Here is a 12,789-nt window from a genome sequence, read left to right on the forward strand (position 1 = left end):
ATGGTGCACTATCGAAAGGTGCAGTGTCCTTTGATGGCTCTTGTAGTCCCGCCCCCCTTTGCTGAGACAGACTTAGAGCAGGTACTTGAGAGGCTCTGCACAACAAATGCCTATAATTTAGGGCTCTTGCAAGGATTGACCCTGGTTCGAATAACACTCAGCCAGGAGCCATGCTGTCCTGGGTAAGGCAGTCGGCCTCATTACGAGTTTGGCAGTTAGTGGTAAATTTGGTGGTAACTCTATTACCGCCAACTTTACCACTACACCAAATTACGAGTTTGGGCATCAAGTGGAGGATTTTCCTCCAGGAGAATCCTCCAGATAAATCCTCCAACTCACCACCGAAAAATCAGCAAAATTGGCGTAATTGCCGCAGCGAAAATTATGCCACAGTAATTCTGCCAAATGGGGAATTGCACAGCCACCACCACTTGTAATCCGGCGGAAATTCCGCCAGACCTGGTGGCAGTAACAGTAATTCGTTTGGGCGTCATTCTGGTGGTTTTGCCACCAGGATATTGCCCAACTCGTAATGAGGCTGAGTATTCTTTATCAAGGGAGGCAGACGAGGAGATATGGGACACTATCGTTGGCCTACTAAATCAGGGGATAATTGTACCATCTACCTCCCCATCAACACAGCTATATACCTGATAAAAAAGGCAAAGTGGGGGAGCTGGAGCAAAGAGGGGGAGCTGGAGAATGATTCAGGATTTGGACTGTCTGCGTTTGCATGTCTTGGGTATGCGTCTGTTGTGGTGGGTACATCTGCACTAACGTGTGATCTTGGGCATAATAGTCAGTCTGCTCTGTCTGGTATGTGGGCTGTTGCTGCATTTCCCCGTTCTGAGGCATCCCGCTCCTGTATCTGCACACTTAAGATATATGACAAATTTGCCCACACACCCAACATTGTGCGGGTCCACACTCCACACATTTGTCTTCGCTGTCCCCCATAAAACCCCCCTGCATTCTGCTGGATTGGGTGTCCGAACCATCTTCCTCAAGTAATCCTTCCTCATCCTCTCGGCCACTGATGTATATCCCCTCGTCCTGCAAAACCTCCCCCTGTTATACGTGGTTGGCTCTGCGCATGCTGAGCAACTACTCCTTCTCCTCTCGTCAACATCGCGCCTTCCATTATATACTTAGATAACTTCTTCTGCACTAACTTTGCTTCTTCTTGTTTCCTCTCACTTCTTTCTCGCATTTTCTTGCATTAGGCTGCAATAGTGCACTATAGTTAGCTGAATTCCTAACCACAGCTTAGCCTCCTTCCCCACTAGTTTTTTTAAGCTGCTTTTGTAGTTGCTCAGGTAACCCGAGGCATAATATAGAGTAAAATAACCCCACTGTTTTATCCCATGGGTCTCTCGTCTCAGGACGCCATTTCTCTTGAATTTGTTGAATATATTGAAGTGCGTATTCATCCTCACGCATTTTGCATTCCAGGATCGTGCGTATGTCCAAAATGTCTGGGTATTGCACCCTCAGAGCTTGCCATGTGGCCACTCTGCAGTTATTAAGTGGTGCACCATTGTGTGTTGTGTATTGTGTAGTCACTCCACAATATCCTGCTTTTTTCCATATATCATCAGCTACCTCCCCAAGAATGGCTGAGATTAGACTCTTCATGTCCCCTACCGCTAATGCCGTCCCTGATGTCAGTCTTTCAATCTCATAAATCCACTTGCCAGCCCCAGCAGGTAACTAAGGCAGCTTGCATCTTAAATTATCTTTGTCCATGTGCTGCCATGGGATATACCGAGGTCGTCCCCCATCCTTTTCTAGTAATTGGAACTGTGTCAGTGCCATCCCTCCGTCCTGTCTACCCATGTCTTTAGTGGTGGTGAACACCCTTGCAATCTCTGTCCTTTTCCGTCCTAGCTGGGGCCTGCGTCTCTGCACATACAGAATGATATTGTCTGCACTCAGTGACCCACCCTCAGCATATGGTAGTCACCATTCAATGTCATCCTCTCCTATACTCATACTTTCTTTACCTCCTCATATTGTGTCTGTCTGGACTTGTTTCCCTATAGCGTTGAGAGTGTCGTCTCTCCTCATGGTCCTCACTCCCCTGTGAATCCTTGTGTGGCCCCAATACGACTTCACTGTCCCCTTCTCTGTCTTCATCAAAGTTAATCTCCTTAACTTTGTGTCTTCACACTGTTTTCCCTTTGTCCGGTCTGTAACTTTGTGCTCCCCCCCTCTCCGAAGGTTCAGCACTCCTGTCTGCCCAAGGGGCAACTCTGCTGCTCCTCCTGCTCCCATAGAGTTCCCATATCCTTCTTCGAATACCTTCCCCTTCCTCATCATCTAAACGTGGCTTGTCTGTCTTAATTTCTACCACTTACGAAGAGCGTTGTTCTCTGCTCTCGTCTTTATCTAGTTCCCTTCTGCGCTCCTCCCTTTCCCTGCATCAGTGTTCTTCAATGAGCCGCTCTACTTCTATCCTCCTTTTCTTCTTTATTTGTAGTTGCCTTTCCTGCTCTTCTTCTGCTTACCTCCTTGCTATGTCTTCTAGCTCTCTTTGTTTTCTTCTCTCCCTTTCATCTCTTTCTCATGCTTCTGTTCGCTCACTTTCTTTTCGCAAACTTTCACTTTCCTCCTTCTCTCCCTTTCCCTTCTATGCACGTCCTCCATTATCTCAGCCCATTCTTTAGCTTCCTCCTCTGCATCTTTGCTACTCAGTAATTCCTTCCCTGCATGCTCTGTCTCACTTACTGTTTTCCCAATCAGTTTGAGCAATATCTGTCCACCTATCAATTCATTCTGTACCACCAATTCTTGACCTTCACTAAGTTCTGTTTTCCCCAAGTCATTCTCGTTTAGCTTTGCTTGTATCGCGCTGCGCTCCCTACGTTCACTGCTACTGTCTCACGCTGTTCTACTTGCTTGCTTTGCGCCATCAGGTGAGCTTAAACCACTATATGCTGGAGGTTCGAAAGTGGGATTGGTGTATCCCGCCGCCGCTTTTAATTCCTTCATAGGGTAAAATCCCTTGCTTTTTGTTGCTGTGCCTACGCCCGCTGTTTGAGGAGGTGGGGAACGGGAGGTGGAGCCGAGGGCTGTTTGCCCCCTGTGTCCTGCTGGCTCAACATCCAATGCCACCGAACTGAGTCCCCTTCCTCGTCCTGAAACATTTTCCATAACTCTAAAATGGCAAATCGTTTGATTAGTTTATTCCCCTTATAAACTGCCTGCAAATAAGTGGTCATTTGTTGCTGCACACATTTGAAAAAACGTCCGTCTTTGGGGCAACTTGCCCTCTGTATCGCAAGCCCATTCTGTGTTATACTTGCGTGTTTTGTCTTGATACCGCGGGGGGGGGGACTTGCACAAATGCTGAAGAGGTGTATTCCTCATTTTCTTCACCTTACGTAACACTAGATCAATACTTACTTGACCTCAAATCGGGATTTCGGTACATCCAATTTTAATGAATACAATATAACAAATCTTTTCTTTAGCCTCTACGGCTCACCACCGAAAACACAGGTGTGCTCTGCGCCCCGCCTCTCTTGCGGCTTTCCGTCCTGAAGGCTCAAATCACAACTGCACTTGTGAGCTTCTCAAGTCTGCCCAAATGGAACAACACTGATTTTCAATCACAATCGGCAAACTACCCATCAAGTTCTACCGCATTCTGTACACTTCAAGTCCTTATAAACAACCTCACTGGTGGCATCACCACTACCGTATAGGAAGAATTTCCAATACTCGATCTTTCACTAGATTGTCCGCTTATGACCTGCCCCAAACACAATGAGAAAACACATCATAACGTATATATACACGTCCGCCTTCCTGTCTCCTAACAGGGTCATCCAATAAATCTCGTGGTCCCTTTTCTATAACGTTGCCTTATAAAAATGCACCTCAATGAGGTAAATCAGGAAACTACCTTCTGTGATATAAGGTAGCTTCATCCGCTAACCAATATACCCAGGTAAACCATTAAATAATCATCCATGAACCGAGCTGAATTTCGCATGGAAACCATTACATATTTGTTTCTTCTTTTTATTAAAAAACGTTTTTTCGTAGGCAGGCTAAACTGACCGTCTAAGCTGACTGTCTAAGCTGACCGGCTAACAAACAGGTATCCTTACATCAAACAAAACTTCAACAAAAACACCAAACGGACCTACCCTCCCCGCATTTGCTATATAGCTGAGTCTAGACTTACATGCTCTGAACGGCTGGCCGAGAGATTAACGCTTCTCACACCTGTGATACAGCGAGGCTTGCGGTGATTGGCCTAAAAGTGAGGCACATCTGGTTTTGCTCTGTCTTTGTGTGGGGGGCATGCGGGTCATGTTTACTCCCCCCCCCCCCCCCTACAGAAGAGAGGATCGAAAGATTGACTGATCAACCGGATCAAAAGCTGCAGGAAGATCAGGACACATAATGGCTAATGCGAGTAGAATCCTGCCGCGCACCGAAAGGGCCTATTCCCATGCTGAGAAGGAGAGTCTGGCGGCGGTGTGGGCCTGCGAGTACTTCCACCACTTTGTCATCGGGAAGAGGTTCACACTGACGACAGACCACCAAGCTCTGATATCTCTGTTTGGTAACCCACGGATCGAAAGATGGGGGATCAGTCTGCAAGTGTACCACTATGATATAGTCCCCTGCCTGGGAGGGGACAAGAGCCCGGCTGACTATCTCACACCACCCAGAACGCAGCAGGAACGGGGGTGTGGCGGCAGGGGGGGCAGGGAGTGGCGCGGGAGGAGGCAGTGTTTGATGGTAGCTAATGAGCCTTGACTACATGTATAGCATGTGTGTTTTGGCCAGATTGAGCCTTCACTACATGTATAGCATGCGTGTTTTGGCCAGATTGAGCCTTCACTACATGTATAGCATGCGTGTTTTGGCCAGATTGAGCCTTCACTACATGTATAGCATGCGTGTTTTGGCCAGATTGAGCCTTGACTACATGTATAGCATGCGTGTTTTGGCCAGATTGAGCCTTGACTACATGTATAGCATGCGTGTTTTGGCCAGATTGAGCCTTCACTACATGTATAGCATGCGTGTTTTGGCCAGATCCGTTAGTTACCCGCTGTTGTAAACTTGGTGAACAGTTACAAAGAAAAAATCATGGTCTCGTTTTTTTATGTAAACTGACGTGTAATCTGAAGTATACAGCCACCTTTGATGGCATATAATATGCAAACGGGCAAGTGTAAGCAAACTTCCTTAAGGGAAGAGAGCAACAATACACATAGCAGACTTGCACAGCCTCGGAATAAGAGGACGCGTAGGCAGAGTGTTGCAAAGGGAGTCCTCTGCCAGGGTGGTCGTCGCGAGCCCTTCTGCCGCCCGGGTTCAATCGCAGGCTGGCAGCGAGAAAGAGGCAGCAGCAGCCACTGCTCCTGCTGCAGCCTGCGGGCCTGAAATAGCTGCCTGCCTCACAGGCCGGCCCCCGCCCCTCCCCTCTCCTCCCCTCCCCGGGCGGCCCCACCTCCGCTGCACCGGTGCTGCTTGCTGCTCTGCAGTGGGTGTCTGGCAGCCAGCCAGCCAGAAGCTGTCACAGAGGGAGCAGCAGGCAGGCAGGAGAGGAGAGGAGAGGAGAGGAAGGGCAGATTGCAGAGCCCACACCAGGCGAGCAGGCCAAGCACAAGGTATGCATGCATGCGGCCGGCACCCACCACGCCGGGCCCGGGGTGCTGCTGCCACCCCACCGACGGGCCGCAGGCTGGGAGGGCGGCACCCCCCCCCCCCTGGGAGCAGACGCAGTCCTTCACTGTCAGCTGATTACCCCCCCCCCCCCTCCCACTGCACGGGTTTGGCAAACTTGACGCACACGCGTGTGGGGCCATTTAATGCGGGGGCGGCGGAGGCCTTTACTGGAACCCGCTGCTACGGGAAGTTGTTTCAAGAAGAAGCGACAAAAATCTGAGACCATAAAAAGTTTCTACTGAGACCGGGGCGGCCGCTCCCTCCCCTCAGGGCCTGTGTGCAGAGGTCCAAGGCAGGCAGTGCTCCGACACACACACACACACACACACAAGATCCACCACCCCCCCCCCCCTCTCCGCCCCGAGGCTCCCCCTGTTTACTGTAAAGTTCTGCTCAGCGCGGAGCAGGCCAGTGCATGCAGATTTAGCTGTCCATCGGAGGGGTTGGGGGCGGGGGGGGAGATGTCGGTGTCACTCACCTACTGGGGGCAGGGGAATGTCGTCTCCTTGTCACTGGGACATGACTTTTACAGTCACGTTTTAAATTATTGGTACCGGTTGTTTGATCTGTTTGGATGGAATACAGACTACAACTCCCAAAATGCATTTGGCCATGGCATGAAAATTAGGTTATAACCACACCTGGTTCTCTGTGAGTTTGAGGCAGATGGCCAGCCTAGGAATGCAAAGGTGCCTTTTCAGAATGGTTGGTGACCGTTCTAAAGTTGTTCGGGGGGGGGGGGGGTATTGTGTGTGACTAACTCTGCCCCAGTCCCTGCGGCCTTTCATAGGACCGGCCGGTTGGGAAAATCATCATTGAATGTGACACCTTCAGGCAGCCTTTTGTATTTTTTTGTAAGCAACTCTTGGTATTCTGGGACTTGCAGTTTTGCATTTCCAATCCTAAAGAGGGGCCTGCACCCCCTATTCATTCATTTTGTCATTTGTGTAGCGCCTTTCAACATATGGTCCCAACGCACTGTATCATCAAATGATGTTGGTAGGAATGCCAGGACTGCCCGCAGGTGCCACTCCTACCATGGGCTCCTCCTGCGCTATAGGCCTGGGCGGCCTCTGGGTAGAATTGTTTGAGTCTTAGAGGGACTTATATCTGAACAGCTGTGCAATTGGGAAATAGAAAAATAATATATTCCCAACTATACGTTCTGAGGATATCCTATGACATTGAATTGAATTGATATTTTATTTCGATCGCGCCTTCTGAGGATATCCTATGACATTGAATTGAATTGATTATTTTATTTCGATCGCGCCTTCTGAGGATCTCCTATGACATTGAATTGAATTGATATTTTATTTTGATCGCGCCTTCTGAGGATATCCTATGACATTGAATTGATATTTTATTTCGATTGCGCCTTCTGAGGATATCCTATGACATTGAATTGATATTTTATTTCGATCGCGCCTTCTGAGGATATCCTATGACATTGAATTGAATTGATATTTTATTTCGATCGCGCCTTCTGAGGATATCCTATGACATTGAATTGATATTTTATTTCATTGGTGCAGTTTACCAAACGCCACGTATACACTCTTCCCCCAAGCCCACCATTGTACATTATGCCTACATTATTTAAGGACGTTATAATGATACGGAAGGACGGCAAATTTGACTGATACTTGCATTGAGGAATTTTTGCCTCTGAATCGAATTAATTTGATCAAGGATGTCATGTTTTTGTTATTGTGTAATAACTTTTTTAATTTTTGTGTGGAAATTTAATTTAAACCGTAGCACACTTTAAAAGAAAAAGTAATTGTGAAGTAGTATACTAAAATGTCCATTAATGTTACCTGATTGGGGTCCATTATTTTATAGAATACCCCGGATGATAGCAGGAGTTTCGATATGAGACCTAACGTTCGTGAAATGTTGGCTTGCAGAAGGGCAGTTATTATTTTGTTTTTTATGTATTTAATGCTGTTCGGCTTTTATCTAAACATTTCACATAATATGCAAACGTTTAAATGTATTTATGTAATGACCTCAATTTACGCATAACACTAACCTAAAATCACATTAACAATCCATATAATTTAGCAGTAAATCTAATCAGTTCCCATTTATTAATGAGATCTGGCACCACTTCATTAATCGAATACAAACGTGCTCAGTTTCAACATACAACGCATCACAAACCCATTTTTTAAATATAACACTCCTTTATAGTTTTGTATCTGTTCACATTCCAAGATTAAGTGTTTTGTAGTCTCATAATGTTCCCTTTAATTGCAAAGTCCAACGTGTTTAAACTTTCGATCAACTCCTGTTTTAGGACTCATTACCTGAAGACAACTTAATAAATTCATCCTAAAATTCTTATTCCCATTGTTGTTATTTAGAAATGTACTTCAATATTTTGGTAAAACCCCAATTTTGAATTAAGTGTTGCATATTTCTTTAAAAATCTTCTACTTTTCAATTCTCGTTTTATAAGAGACCAACCAAATTCATATAATAATAAATTATTATATTATATTACAACATTCAGTTCTTTAAGTCATTTCTTTGCTACAGCTCATAATCAATAGCGTTCCTTTACAATCAACTCCAAATTCAAATGAAACTTTCAATGATTCCTTATTTAGAATGTGCTTTAAATCCACAAACATGGGGTGCTCAATCTGTTGGAACAAAATACTTGCATAAATCATACATTTGTATTTGTCTACTAGAGTTTTGAATGATGATAATCCCAATTCATGACGACCTATGACCATAGGTACCGCGGGAGAGGGGTACATTAAGAACCTTATTCCAAATACCACCTTCAAATCTCTCTATACACGTCCAAGTGGGACACTTGTAGGCCATATTTCAGAATTTTTTTTTCTCATTTATTTTGCATTTTTAAAGCGCTCACACAGCCCACAGGCATTGAGGCGCTGTTACAGGAATTGATCGTTTTTTTAGTTGCGTAATTGGTTTTTTTTGACTCAGTTACAAATTTATAACGCGCTTAAACACCCAGAGGTTTCTAAGCGCGGACACAGGGATCGAACCGGTGTTGCTTCATGTCATCTTGCTTCCAAGGCGCGCACGTTGCCGCTAAGCTATCCTCCCGGGACAATTTTGATATTATCTTTGGAATTATTTTCTTGTATGTAGATTGCCACAGTATCCAAGCTACGTTGTAATCCTATAGGAGTAGTATCGAAGATTAGAACATCATCAGCATATACGAGCCATTCTGTATCCTAATTTTGGTGAAAAATAATATGTATTGTTAAACGTAATATTCAGATCAACCAATATAGATTAAACAAACATGGGGCTAATGCACATCCTAGTATATGAGCAGAGAATGGCACAATTTCCCTAGACGACAGGCCATTAGCATTAAATCGCACTTGGATTTTAGTCCGTATATTCTTCATTTTTAATAATTCACTATGTATGCTCCAAATTTCTTTCAGAAGTGGCCCCTCTGTACACAGTTAAAGGCCGCGGTTATGTGTAGGCAAGCTGAATACACTGGCACGTTTTTTCTTTCCCCGCGATTAACACTGCAATTATAAATTACGGATAAATCCATTTAACGTTGTCTAGAATTGTTTTCTAAACCCAATTTGAAACACAGTCTTTTCCACTCAATCTTCTATATTAACTAATAATAAAGTATTTGAAAAGACTTTGCTACAGGACTCCAAAAGAGCCATCATCGTTCCATAGCGAACGGTCTCCCTTTTTAAATATTGGTACAATATAACATTAATGCCATGTCTTGGGGAGTGAGTCGCTCAGTGTTATAGCGATAAATAATGTTTTTTTTTTTTTTTGGCTCGTGCAGCTGTCTGTTCTCTTTCTCTCGGTTCTTCTGTGAACTTTAGCGCCTGTCTGTTCACTGAACATATAAATGGCAGCTTATAATAGGATTAACTCCTAGATGTCCTTCTTGAGGGAATGAAGGCGAGCGTCTTGAACTCCCGAAGCCACATCGGCCCCCGCTCCCAATGCCATTTGTGATGTTGGTGTAGGCCGGAACGCCAGCGTTATGCTCTGGCCTCCGCTGATACGCGGGGGCGGGCTGGTTCAGGGGCGCGGCGCGGGAACAGCCGCCGCACAATAAGACACAACCCGTCGCTGGGGTGCATAAACCCAGACTCCCGTGGGTACGTCGGTTCCGGTGATTCCTTTAATCATTCCGTGTCACGTGGCCCTGTGCGTAAGGGCACGTGACACCACATTCCTCCCCAACTTGGAGATATATATGCATCACAATTAACAACATGGCAATTAACACTGGATCTTGTAAACTGGTCCGATTTACGAAGTAACACACAACGTAATGCACCTGCTTTCATTCGCTGCCTTTTTGGAGTTCATCTTGGCATGGGTGTCCGCCTATACACTCCGTCTACTATATACCTCTGGAGACGGCATGACGGTTTGGGTTTTTCTCTCAGACGGTAGCGGGTGCTTCTTTCCCTGGGCATGTCTTTCTTGGTGGTTTCCGCTTCGGTTCTCTCATCGGGCGGGTGCGGTCTGTCTATATCTCCTGGTGTAGCCAGACTATCCGTTGGTGTCGGTCCTCGAGGTGTCTGCGGTGTTTCTCTTTCGTCTTCTCTTGGGGGTGTTGACGGTTCTTCCCACATTTCCGGAGGTACCTTCCTGAAGTGTGACACATTACGTGTCACGGTTTCTCCCCCTCGGGTGGCGGTGACCATACTGTGGTTGGTCGCACTGACTGTCCATGGTCGCACTTCAAAGTTTAGGGACATTTTCTTGGGCGGTGCGCGGTTCTTGACGATGACAGTGTCTCCTGGGGTCAGTCCTCGGTGGCAGGCTCGCCTGGCGATGCTCTCTTGTTCGTTTCTCCTTAGTCGTCTGGCGTCTATCGCTGGGATGTCAGGTTCTGGGGCTGTCCAGTGGGGGTGTACAGGGAGTTCCGCCTGTATGGGTACCCCGAACATGAGGGCGGCGGGGCTGATTCCGGTGGCCGAGTGCGGGGTCTGTCTGTGTGACCTCAAAAACCAGTATACGGCCTTCAGCCATGGGTGCCCTTGTTCCTTGGCAATTCTGATAACTTTGTTGAGTGACCCCATGAATCGCTCAGCATCTCTATTTGCTTGGGGCCATCTCGGGGTGATCCGCTGGTGTTTGACATTCACTTCTTAAAAGTAGTCGCATAGTTCCTGACTGGTGAAGGAGGGTCCGTTGTCACTTTTTACTTTCCTCGGAATTCCATGGGTGGCAAATATCTTCTCCAGCGTGAGGATGGTGGTTTCGGCGTTAGTCGAGGCTACATGCTCACTTCCGGGTATCTGCTAAACTCGTCGATTATCACAAACAGGTAGCCTTCTCCGGCAATGGTGCAGTGGTCCATGCTGACTGCGTCCCAGCGTGTGCAGCTCCTTGGGGTACTGCTGATTGGTTCAGGGTTTTCGGGCCTCCTGGATGCTTGGCAGGCTGCGCAGGATTCAACTAACTCCACTATTCTTTGCTGCATGTTTGGCATCCACATCCTAGACTTGAGGTAGGCTGTTGACTTTATGATCCCTTGGTGCCCGCTGTGGGCTAACCTGAGAGCCCTTTCCTCCAGGGACTCTGGCAATACGATTCGGTGTCCTTTTAACAGCACCCCTTCTGGGGCTATTGAGAGTTCGTGCCTGATCCCAAACAGCGCTCGAGTTTGGTCTGTGCCGATGTTGTGCGCTGAGCTATTGACATAAGATAGTTTTTCCAATTGCCGGTATGGATGGCTGCTGCTGTGTGCTGTAGGACGGTATCTTCTTCTGTTTCGCGCACTACTTCATGCAGAGTCAGGGGTCTCGGTCTTGCGCAGGCAACTACTTGACAGACATGCTCATCTGTCTCCTTCGCGTGGTGTTGTTCACTGTCGGTAGCTGGCCTCGGGTGACGGGACAGGTAGTCCGCCGGGTTGTCCGATCCTGGGCGATACTCCACCTCAATGTTGTACGGTTGTAGCTGCAGCATCCATTTTTCTATGCGTGCAGGTGGGTGGGGGGCAGAGCCTCGGAAGATCGGGATCAAGGGTTTGTGATCCGTGAACACTTTCGCCTGCTTGCCTAGCAGGTACACTTTGAAGTGTCGGCATCCCCACAAGATGGCTAGAGCTTCCTTTTCTATGTGCGCATAGTTCTGTTCGGGTTTTGTGAGGGCTCTGCTGGCAAATGCGATGGGGAACACTTTGCCTTCGTTGTCCGTTTGGGTCAACACTGCTCCTAGGCCAACTGGGCTGGCATCCACGAGAAGTTCGGTCTGCTTTTCTATGTCGAAGAAGGCCAGGGTGGTGGAGGTAGATGAGTGTCCTTGATTTGTTGAAACGCTTGTTGATGATCTGCGGTCCACTCCCACTTCTGGTCTTTCTTTGTTAGCTCTCTGAGTGGACTTGCAACGCTTGCGAGGTCGGGGATAAAGCGTGCGCAGTAGGTAGCCATCCCCATGAAACTCCTCACCTCGGAGGCTGATTGTGGTGCTTTGGAATCCTTTATGTCTCGCACTTTCGATGGGTCAGGGGATACCCCTTCCGCGCTGAATATGTAACCAAAGAAGCACAGTTCACTCCTGTTGAATTCGCACTTCTCTGCGTTGAGTGTCAGGCCTGCATCTTCGAACATTTTCAGGACTGCCGCTAGGCGTCGATGGTGCTCTCTTTTGTTTGGGGCGTATACAAGGATATCATCGCTGATGTTGGTGGTCCCTTCCAATCCCGTGATGACTTTGCGGATTTCATGTTGGAACACTTCTGCGGCAGAAGATATTCCAAAATTTTGCCGTTTGTACCTCATCAGGCCGAGGTGAGATGAAAAGGTGGTAATGTACCTCGATTCTTTGGATAGTCGTAGCTGGTGATAGCCTGATCTGAGGTCGAGTTTACTGAAGACGGTTGCTCCGGTGAGGTCTACGATGAGTTCATCGATCGTGGGGGTTACATGGCGTTCTCTCCCGATCGCAACATTGGGAAGCCTCATATCTATGCATATTCTTACTACGTTCGGCTGTTTGGGTTTTTGTGCTACAACCATGGGTGAGACCCACGGAGTTGGTCCGGATGTTTTCTCAATGATCCCTTCCTCTTCAAGCTTGGCCAGTTCTTTTTCTACTGCG

The 12,789-nt window shown here is 47.1% G+C and overlaps 1 protein-coding gene across 1 annotated transcript in view; it reads left to right on the forward strand.

The window, feature by feature from the left end:
- Window positions 1–5,472: 5,472 nt before the first annotated feature.
- The window catches only part of LOC138468298 (calpain-1 catalytic subunit-like), a 434,133-nt gene continuing 426,816 nt past the window's right edge, over window positions 5,473–12,789 (forward strand). The window contains exon 1 of the mRNA XM_069608788.1: window positions 5,473–5,633. The gene's annotated coding sequence lies outside the window, so the exon portion shown is untranslated. The remainder of the gene's footprint in view (window positions 5,634–12,789) is intronic.

The sequence above is a fragment of the Ambystoma mexicanum genome, chromosome 4q (assembly GCF_040938575.1).
Source record: "Ambystoma mexicanum isolate Mex_15411 chromosome 4q, UKY_AmexF1_1, whole genome shotgun sequence".
In the NCBI taxonomy this organism is placed as follows: Eukaryota; Metazoa; Chordata; class Amphibia; order Caudata; family Ambystomatidae; genus Ambystoma; species Ambystoma mexicanum.